The sequence below is a fragment of the Dromiciops gliroides genome, chromosome 4, assembly GCF_019393635.1.
Source record: "Dromiciops gliroides isolate mDroGli1 chromosome 4, mDroGli1.pri, whole genome shotgun sequence".
NCBI classification, from domain to species: Eukaryota; Metazoa; Chordata; class Mammalia; order Microbiotheria; family Microbiotheriidae; genus Dromiciops; species Dromiciops gliroides.
This window is the reverse complement of record NC_057864.1, coordinates 9,261,839-9,272,710: the sequence shown is the minus strand read 5'-3', so window position 1 is coordinate 9,272,710 and position 10,872 is coordinate 9,261,839. Positions and strand designations below refer to the sequence as shown.

Sequence of the window (10,872 nt, the reverse complement as noted above, 5' to 3'; positions counted from 1 at the left end):
CATTGGAGATTAATAATTATGATCATAAGTCCAGAATGAAAGGAGACCGCAGGGGCCACCTCATTTAATCCCCTTCTCATTTTACAGCTGAGGAAAATGATGTCTAGAAAGATTAAGTTACACAGTTAGTGAGCTTTCAAGGCTGAATTTGAACCCAGGCCTTTATCTTCCTGGGAAGTGCATTTTCAATTGTACCATAATGTTCTCTGTGACATCCTCTTCTCATAATCCTTCAAGCCAGGGTGGGGATGGGAGAAACATCCTGTACTGGAGAAGATAGGTGAGGTCCTCTGGGGACTGCCATGTTTTAATTAAAACAAAAATTTGGGAAAGAACTGGATGCAGAATTTGAGGATAATGGGGAAGGTTACGTCTCCTGAAATTTCAAAATGGATTCAATAAGGCCCAGTGGATTGAGCTAGAAGAGAAGTGAACCAGGTAGCAATCTGATTAGGGTTGATCAAAATAAGAATGAGATTTGAGAGGGAGGCGGTATATTGAAGTCAGTGAGACTGCATGACTGAGATTAGGAAACTATTACACTGGGAAGCTGATTAGAGTGGTGTATGTCAGTAAGGTAGAGGGATGATGAATGCTTATTGAATGTGGTTGAATGAAATGGGTGGGACTTATGGAGCAGGGTGGTAAATGGAGCAAGGAATGTTTGACACAGTTTAATAGGCTTTGTTTTGCAAGCTTAGCCCTATAGAGATTGATCCTTTCACCCTAGGCACTGTGCCTGCAATTCTTGTTGCTTTCTAAAGTGAGGGGAGGGGTGGTTAATGGGTGGACAATATGCCATGGAAAAGCTATGATAAATCAGAGACCATCATAAGGCTGTCGAGCTGGAAGGGCCTTAAGAGATCACAGAATCACCCAACCTCAGTGTCAGAAAGGAAGTCAAAGGCCAGCTTATCCATACCATACCTGAACAAGAGTTTCCTCTCTAACATACTTGACAAGTGGCTAGGAAGGCTATAGGAGAAGATTTTCAGAGGAGGAAAATGCCACCTCTGGAGCTGTGCATTCCATATTGGAGCAAGGAGAAGGGGTTTTCTCCATCTTCCTCTCTGCCTTCTAGAAGAATCCTTAGCTTCTCTCAAAGCAGAACTCAGGGTCATCTCCGATACAAGGCCCCAACACAGATGAAGCCTGTTTTCTGTGAGCCAGCCTTGCTTTTATAAGGAAGGCTCTATGCCAGTGTGTTGCCCACTTGGTAGAATTTCTTGGCTTTTCATAGTAAGTTACCTTTTGGTTCTCAGTCTTATCTCTGCAATGAGTATAGCAGAGGGGCAAAAAAGGGGGATCCAGTCTATTAAGCTTCTCAAGTTGTTAGACCATCTATGGATATTAACTGATCTATTGGTACTCTAAATGTGAATGGATGAATGAAACAAAATTTACTAAAGACTTATTCTTTCAAGCACTGTGCGAAGTATTTGGGATTCAAAGACAAAGCAAATAAATTCCCTGGCCTTAAGGAGCTTACATTCTAGTGAGCTAGCCCAAATATTTAGGGACATGTTGGTCAGGAAAGGGGCAGAAAAACATGGAAAGACCTATATGAACTGATTCACATTGAAGTGATAACTGGGAGATCGCTATGCATAGTAACAGCAATGTTCTAAAGATAATCAACTATGAAAGACTTGGCTATGTATGCTGATCAATACAATCATCCAAGACAATTCCAAAGTATTCCTGATGAAAAAGCACTGTCCACATCCAGAGAAAACTCAGCACAAATTGAAGTAAATTTTCTCACTTATTTTCCTTGCTTTAGAAAAAAATCATGGCTAATATGAAAATGGTTTGCATTATTTCACATGTATAATTGATGTCATATTGCTCTCCTCAATGGGTATGGGAAGTGGGGAGAAGGAGGGGGAGAATTTGGTACTCAAAATTTTAAAAGAAAATATGTTTAAAAAAAAATAAAAATTTAAATGTTTTTAAGAGTTAAAAATAGTATCTCATGTGGGAAAATCCTGAGAAAGAAATCACGTTTAAAAAAAGCATTGAAGACAATATTAATGGAGCCAGAAAGAAGGGTGAAATTGTCATCAGAGCATACTACAGACCACCTAACCAGAAAGAAAAAATAGACGGGTAATTTGGGGGAGAGATCAAAAGCCTAGAATCAAGGTATTAAATAACACTGAAGTATACAGCTCAATTATCCAATCATCTCTCCTCTCTCTCTCTCTCTCTCTCTCTCTCTCTCTCTCTCTCTCTCTCTCTCTCTCTCTCTCTCTCTCTCTCTCTCTCTTTCTCTCTCTCTCTCTCTCTCTCTTTCTCTTTCTCCTCCAGAAGAGGAACATCTAATGCTATTATTTTCCTGAATTTCATTCTTTAAAAAGAAAAGGAAAGAAGAGGAAATTCTCTTATGGATCTGATTCTACTACTATTGATTGGATACTGAGTAGAAATGATGGCAACTATCAGAGAAAATAACTATCCCTTCTTAGAATTTGTAGTAGAGAAAAATGTTGTGAACAATCTGACATTGGCATATACCCTGCATTTGGGGAAAACTGAATTCCAATTATTCAGAGAAAGAAGAGATAGGATCCCATGAACTAAAATTCTACAAAGGAAGTCAGTCTATGGGGTATAGGAATGTGGTAAAGATTAATATTCCCATTTTTAGCTAACTCATTTGGGAAGGGCCACACCTGGCCCACACTGAGGTTACAAAGGCAGCTTTTTGAGGGACCTCCCCTTTTGGGGGAGGGGAGATTGAACACTCTAGGAAGGGAGGCAGGCTGCTTCCGGAACGCTCGAGGGTTTTTCTGGAACTCGGCCTTTCTGTTTGGGCCCTTGTGGTGGTGGTGCCCGTCGTGTGTTCATGCTCTGTCTCAAGCGACTGCTCTCTCTGGTCAGCAACTGTAAATTTTCATGTTCAGTGAGTTACTTATGGAAAACCCTAAATTCCATTGAACTAACTAAATTTGAAAGGTTATGGGTTAAGCTTAGAGTTAAGAATATCTATCTGTATTTCTATTTTCCTATTCCCTTATCTTTAATTTTTATTAGTTTCACCTTTGTTGTTTAATTAATTCCCAAGTAATAAAATCTGATCCATTTGTGGACTAAAGCTTAGAGGCTCCTTTCTTATTAGCCTGAGAGAAATATCTAAAAAGGGCAGTTCAGAGGGGAGGGTTAAACCTCAAAGGTCCATCATATTTCCGGGACCCCAATATTAAGCCGAGTCACTTAAATAACGCTCCGTATATCAAATTTTGGCCCTCACAAGAAGCTCTCAAGAGAGAATTTCTGTAGGCATAAAGAGAAACAATTCTGATAAAGAGGCAAAGAAGGGGAGAGGGGAAGTGTCTTAAGAGATTGATAAGGATGCCCACATAACTTACCAAACAATTGAGGTTTTTAAAAGATATATTCAAAAGATAAAGCAAGTAGGGGCAGCTAGGAGGCACAGTGGATAGAGCACCAGCCCTGAATTCAGGAGGACCTGAGTTCAAATCCAGCCTCAGACACTTAACAATTACTAGCTATGTAACTCTAGGCAAGTCACTTAACCCCAATTGCCTCACAAAGAAAAAAAAAAAGATAAAGCAAGTAACTGAGAGCACATACAGAAGCATGGCTTGGCTCTAGAGAAATATTAGGAGTGCTCAAGTGCAGAATGAGAGTAGTAAGAGTAGTGAGGCAAGTGAAGGCCAACAGAAAGAATATATAATGTATATGTATATACTAGCAGTACTGAATGAAAGAGGAGGATCAAAAAAGAGACACAACTGTCAGGCTAGGGATGGGAGAAGAGGCAGAAGTCTTCCATTGTTATTCAGTTCCTTTTATCCTCTACTGAGAATGATCTTTTGTAGAGAATGGATAAAATATGGTTTCTAAGGAGTTGATATTCAAGATAAGTAAGAAGTAAATGAGAGTACCTGTAGGCCTTTGACGAGTTAAAGTCAACCACCCCATATGAAAAACATCCTAGGGTATCCAAAAGAACTAGAAAGTAAGAATTCTGAGCCTCTGGCAGTGATCTTTAGAAGTTTGTGGATGAAAGAAGAAGAATCATAGATTCACTCCTCATGAGAGGAGGGGACAGGAATCCTATTGGTATAGTAGATAGAGAAGTGGCTTTGGAGTCAGGAATACCTGAGTTCAAATCCTGCCTTGGACCTTTCCTTAGCTTTGTGATCAGTAAGTCACTAAAGACATCTCATCTTTAGACTCCTCATCTGTAAAATGGGAATACTAATAGTATCTACCTCACAGGATAGATGTGAAGATCAAATAACATCAAATATGCAAGTACTTTGCAGAATGTGATAGTGCTGTATAAAGGCTAGCCAATGTTGTTGTTGTTAAATGGCATAATTTTCAAAAAGCAGACTATAATGATCTGGAAAAATACTAGGATATAGTTTTAGAGGAATAGGCACCAAATTGCCAACATCCACTGGATTCTAGACAAAGCAAAGGAGTTCTCAAAAAATAATCTGCTTCTACTTTGTTGTCTACACTAAAGCCTTTCTCTGTGTGGATCACAATAAACTGGCAATTCACAAAAGAAATAATAATGCCAGGTAATCTTACTTGTATCCTGAGGAACCTGTATGTGGCTCAAGAAAGAACAGTTAGAACCAAACATGGAACAACTGATTGGTTTAAGATTTGAAAAGGATTATGTAAAGGCTCTATGTTGTCACCTTATTTATTTAACTTATATGAAGAGTACATCATTTGAAATGCCATTCTGGATGAATCAAAAGCTGAAATTGAGGTTACCAGGAGTAATATCAGCAATCTCAGGGGTACACATGATACCACTCCGATGACAGAAAGTCAAGAGGAATTAAGAAGCCTCTTGATGAGGGTGAAAGAAGAGTATAAAAGCTGTCTTGAAACTTCACACACACACACACACACACACACACACACACATACACACAAACCCTAAGATCTTGGCAACTGGCTCCATCACTCCCTGGCAAGGAGAGGGACAAAAAATGGAAATAGTGTCAGATTTTATATTTGTAGGCTCAAAGATCACTGTAGACAGCAACTACAGCCGTGCCATGAAAAGATGCTGGCTCTTTGGAAAAGAAGGTATGGCAAGTCTGGACAGCATGCTAAAGAACAGAAACATCACTTTGCCAACAAAGCTATGGTTTTTCCAGTAGCAATACATGGGCTGTGAGAATTGGCCATAAGGAAAGCTGAGCAGTGCAGAATCAATGCTTTCAAACTGTGGAGCTTGAGAAGACTTTTTTGTTTTGGTTTGGGTTTTTGTTGGGTTTTTGTTGTTGTTGTTGGTTTGGGGATTTTTGTTTGTTTGTTTTGTTTTATGTTTTTGTTTTCTTTTTTGCAAGGTATTGAGGATTAAATGACTTGCCCAGGATCACACAGCTAGTAAGCATCAAGTGTCTGAACCAGATTTGAACTCAGGTCCTCCTGAATCCAGGACTGGTGCTTTATCTACTGTGCTCCCTAACTGCCCCATGGAGAAGACTTTTGAAAGTTCCTTGTATACCAAGGAGGTCATAACAGTAGGTTCTTAAAGAAATTAATTCAGGTTATTCACTGGAAGGTCAAATACTGAAGCTGGAGCTTAAATACTTTGACCACATGATAAGAAGACAGGACTCATTGGTCAAAGTCCCTGATGTTGGGAAAGATTGAAGGCAAAAGGAAAAGGGAGTGGCAAAGAATGAGATGGATAGATATTGTCATGAAAACAATGAGCATACTTTGGACAGACTTTGAGAGATAGTGGAGGATAGAAGGGCCCAGTGTGCTATGGAGTCATGAAGAGTCAGACATGACTGGATGACTAAACAACAAAGAGCTCATATAGCAATAGTCATCAGAAAGACTCAGAAGGATTTCAATAAGAACATTTCACCTTGTAACAACCTCATTGATTTTGGAATCAGATTAGTAAAGATAAAAGATCAGGTAGATGTGTTCAACATAATCTACCTAGATTTTTAGCAAAGCATTTAATAAAACCGTTCACTTTTTGTGGGAAAGGTGAAGAAATAGAGGCTGAAGAATAGAATGATTGGATAGATTTGGAACTGCTGGGTTGTACTCAAGGAATAGTCATTCATTGCAACTTTGATCAATGTAATGGTAAACCAGAAATCCAGAGGACTGAAGATTAAGCATGTTGCCCATCTCCTGTCAGAGAAGCGATGTATTTCAAATGCTAAACGAAATTCCCGATTTTGATTGAGCCTGGATAACCAGGAGAAGACATAAAGGGATGTGATAATCTTCTTTAGGCACATGATGAGATGTCACCAGGAAGAGGCTCGTTTTGATGGACTCTAGAAGGCAGAATGAGGAGCAATGGGTAGAAGTCATAGGGAGGTACATATAGACTTGATATAAGTTAAAATTCTTCAAAATTTAGCAGTACATAATAATGGAATAGATTGCTTCAGGAGATAGTAGGATCCCTTTCACAAAAGACCTTCGAGCAAAGACTGCAGGATAGTCAGTTATGCATAGTGTAGAAAGCATTTCTATTCAGTTTTGGTCTGGACTTAATGCCCTTCAAGTCTGAAATTCTGTAACCTCCGATATAATGTTGTGTTTGTGGTTGGGGACCACTACCAACTTTATCTTTGTATCTCTAGCACCTCCTACAGTGCCTGGAGTGTAATGGGTCCTTAGTTGATGCTTGTTGGTGGATTGGATGAATAATTGACCTGGAAAACTATAAATCCATAAATGGTAAACTATAGTATTAATGTTCCCAGTATAATAATGTCAATACTTTTAAATCTGGTAGGAGAAATTAATTGAATAAATGTAATTTAAATCATAGATTTGGCATCAAATGACCTAGATCTGCTACTTATTACCTATGTTATCTCTTTACCTTCCCTGGATATCAGTTTTCTCACATTTAAAATAAGGGAGTAAAATTAAGTGATCTCTGAATTCTCTTCCTCCTGTAAATTACATGAAATTATAATTCAATAAACATTTATTAATAGCCAACATTTAAATAATGTTTTAAGATGTTAATGCTTGGATAAAGCACTGACCCTGGATTCAGGAGTACCTGAGTTCAAATCCGGCCTCAGACACTTAACACTTACTAGCTGTGTGACCCTGGGCAAGTCACTTAACCCCAATTGCCTCACTAAAAAAAAAAAAAAAAAAAAAAAAAAAAAAAGATGTTAATGCTTTACATATCTCCAACAGTCCTGTGAGATGTGAGAACCAGGGGCCCTGCCCCCTGCTGAGAAAGACATGAGGTGACCTTGCTGAGGTTTCTAAGGTCAGATTGGCATCCTGTAAGTTGCCTCTATTCATAGACTGCCTCTAAGTCACGTCAATCAATGGACTTGAATGCAACCAGTCAATTAGCTTGGAGCTGTGTGTGGGGACTGCCCCTCTTCTGATCCCACCTGAAACTTCCTTGCAAACTGACTCAGCCTCTCCCTCTTCAGAAGCATGAGTGGCTAGGTGAAGGAGCTCTCTCTCTCTCTCTCTCTCTCTCTCTCTCTCTCTCTCTCTCTCTCTCTCTCTCTCTCTCTCTCTCTCTCTCTCTCTCTCTCTCTCTCTCTCTCGTAGGTCTGAGCTAGTTTTTTTTTCCTATTCTTTCAGAGATATGTGCTCTATCTACATTAATTTCTAATATTCTTTAATAAAAGCTTAAAGCCTAAACTGTTGCTGAAACTCCTGAGTCTATAATTAAATCCTAACTAGTTTCCCCCCTACTGGGGAGGTGGGGCAGGTAAGGACAGACACACAGCAGATTTTAATCATCACAGAGATAAATGCCCCATTTGACATCTGAGGAAAGTGAGGGTGAGAGGAGTTACATCACTTGTCCAGGGTCACACAGATAGTGTCTATGGCAGGTTTTGAACTCACATCTTCCTCTTTCAAAGACTAGCATTCCATCTACTATGCCACCAAGTTTCCTCTCCCTTACTTCATTAAATGACTTCTACATACAAAGTCTGAACCTGTCCCCAAGGCATTGACAGTCTAGAAGCATTTTAAACATAATCTAGATGAAATTCCTTTGTTGTCTTATAAGAGGCAAGGCTAGGTTTGCCATAAATTCCAAGAATAACGCAAGTGTGGGGTTTTTTTCTATTTTTGACTCTATATTTAGAAGTTACGATGGCCTAGCCATTGTCTTTGGGACCATAGCTCAGGTGAACAATGATAAGTATCAGCATCACTTAGTGGAAAGACCTATAAAAATGTGCCTAGAGAATAATGAAGAACCAAAGATTTAATAAGAGACGTTTCATCTTTTCAATTAAAAGTTCTTTCAAGGCTGGTGTGTATATGTGTGTGAGTGACATCACAAACACTCAGTGGCTGCCAAGATTAATTATGGGTATGTGACTCAAGTGGGGACCTCTAGAGGATACCTGGTATTATAAGAGTCACTGTGCAACATTAATTATCAAAATAGAATCAGCCTGATTCTTTACCCCAAGGAGTGAAAAGTGAGCTGTCATCATGGAGGCAAAAAGCTTCTGTGGCACAAGGAGAGTGTAAATAATACCTTCATCTAATAATAATAATAATAATGCTTTAAGGTTTACACAGCATTTTCCTTATTTCTGAAATTTTTATGGACATCTTTGGTTTTTATAGAATCCATCATTTATAAATATATCCTACAAATTCTACTGCCAAAAAATAACATTAGGTGAGAGGGGAGAGGAAGGCAGGGAGGGGGGGGGGAGGGAGGGAGAGAGAGAGAGGAGAGGGAGAGGGGGGAGGGAGAGAGAGAAAGCAATTTAGCAAAGTAACCAACCCAAAAACTGAGTCTGACAGCATATTTGATGTTAAGTTCCAGGTTCACAATTTCCTACCTTTCCATTTAAGGGAGAAGGGTATATTTTCTCATCTCTTCTTCAGGGATAAGTTTGATCATTTTAATTACATAGCTCTCAATTTCATATTTGTTTTGGTGGTTATTGTTCCACAGGGAGGTGGTAGAGGTTATAAAAATGGGGGAGGACAAGAGGAAGGTTGTAGAATCTTAGAATTGGAAGATGTCAGAAATATTATCCCTTCAAGTCATACCAGCAAAATTTCAGACCTGTGGTCACTTGGTTTCCACATGAAGGTCTCTATTGGGGGAGCAGCATTTCTCCAAAGACCCCACAGCCACTGCCATCAAGTTGGCTATTCTACCCTCTGAAACATGAACCCTGACCATCTGGCCAAACACTACACAGTAACGACCACTGTGTCTTACCAGCTACCCTGCCACTGCAGCCTCCTATTGTGTTCAGGAAGATCTGAGTTAAAGGTTTCCTCTGACAAATATTGGCCACATGACTTTTTGTAACCCATTTAAGATCTTAGTATCTCTAAGCAACTCTCTAAGTTGAGAGAAGGTGCTACTCTAATTTGATTTTTTAAAAAAGGCAACTAGATGGCTCTGTGGATAGAATGCTAGGTCAAGCCTGGATCCAGAAGACTAGATTCAATTCCAGTTTGAAATCCTTCCTTGCTGTGCAACACTGGGGAAAGAACTTCCCCCCTGCTTCAGATTCCTCAATTGTAAGATGAAGATCATAATAGCACCTCCCTCCCAGGGGTGTTGTGAAGATCCAATGAGATAGTCTGGGGAAGTGCTTAGCACAGTGACTGGTACCTAAAGAAAGAAATGCTTGTTCCCCCTCTCCCTTTCTTCCTTTCAATCGTTGGGGGGGGGTTGTAGTTTATTTTTTATTTCATAATCATAAACTTGACTCTGTTGTCTAGCCAACATGTGGAAGGAAAAAAGGAAATGAAATTTAAAGAGAACTGCAGCAAGTGAGAGCACAAGGATTATAAGGTATAAGAGAAGATGGCGTTCAGGGGTGCTCTTTCCAGCCGCAGAGGAATGGTTCGATGGTTAAGACAAAAAATGGAACAAAAAAACTTATGAGGGTTGTCCACAGTCAGCAATGGTGATCTTGCTGGTCTTGCCATCCTGAGAACCCAATGCTCCATGACTTCCACAATACTCATGTCTTCTTTCATTTGGCCGAAGACAACATGCTTGCCATGCAACCAATCAGTCATAGCAGTACAGATAAAAAATTGAAGCCATTTGTTGGGTCCAGCATTTGCCATGGACAAGTTACCAGGACCAGTATGCTTCAGGATGAAGTTCTCATCAGCAAATTTCTCCTCACAGATGGAGCTGCCACCAGTGCCATTATGGCATGTGAAGTCACCACCCTTGCACATGAACCCAGGAATGATTCCATGAAAGCAGGATCCCTTGTAGCCAAATTCCCTCTCTCCAGTGCTCAGAGCTTGGAAGTTTTCTTCTTTCTTTGGAATCTTGTCTGCAAAGAACTCACAAGTAACCTGGCCCAGGGGCGTGTTATCAACGGTGATGTCAAAGTACATGCTGGGATTTGCCATGGCCATAGATGCCTGGGCTGGGGGCAATGGTAGAGGCAGAGGTGGTGTGGATCAGTGTCCAGCAGGTGGACAAAGACTCCCGGTGGCAGCTTCTGCAAAGCCTTCCTTTCATTAGTTTCAACCATCCTCCACGGGTCATGGCCACCAAAGAACACCCTTTCAAACCATATTTTTTTCCTTGCAATGCTATATAGCTGTAGATCATGAAGCACCACAGTATCAAAAAAAGATCCAAATTCCAAAGAACCTGGTGACTCCCAATGGAGAAATGCACTGTGTATGCATGGAAGATGCAGTATTTTAGCAACAAAGACTTGCACACAAGAAATATCTTCAAGCACATAATGGTGATAAATGGATCCTAGATTTAGATGTGCTAATAGAGGGCAACTGGGTGGCACAGTGGATAAAGTACTGGCCTTGGATTCAGAAGGACCTGAGTTCAAATCTGACCTCAGACACTTGACACTTAGTAGCTGTGTGACCCTGAGC

General features: G+C 40.0%; 1 pseudogene; it reads right to left on the bottom strand.

The window, feature by feature from the left end:
* Positions 1 to 9,889: 9,889 nt before the first annotated feature.
* Positions 9,890 to 10,389, bottom strand: LOC122725462 (annotated as a pseudogene).
* Between the last annotated feature and the right edge of the window lie 483 nt (positions 10,390 to 10,872).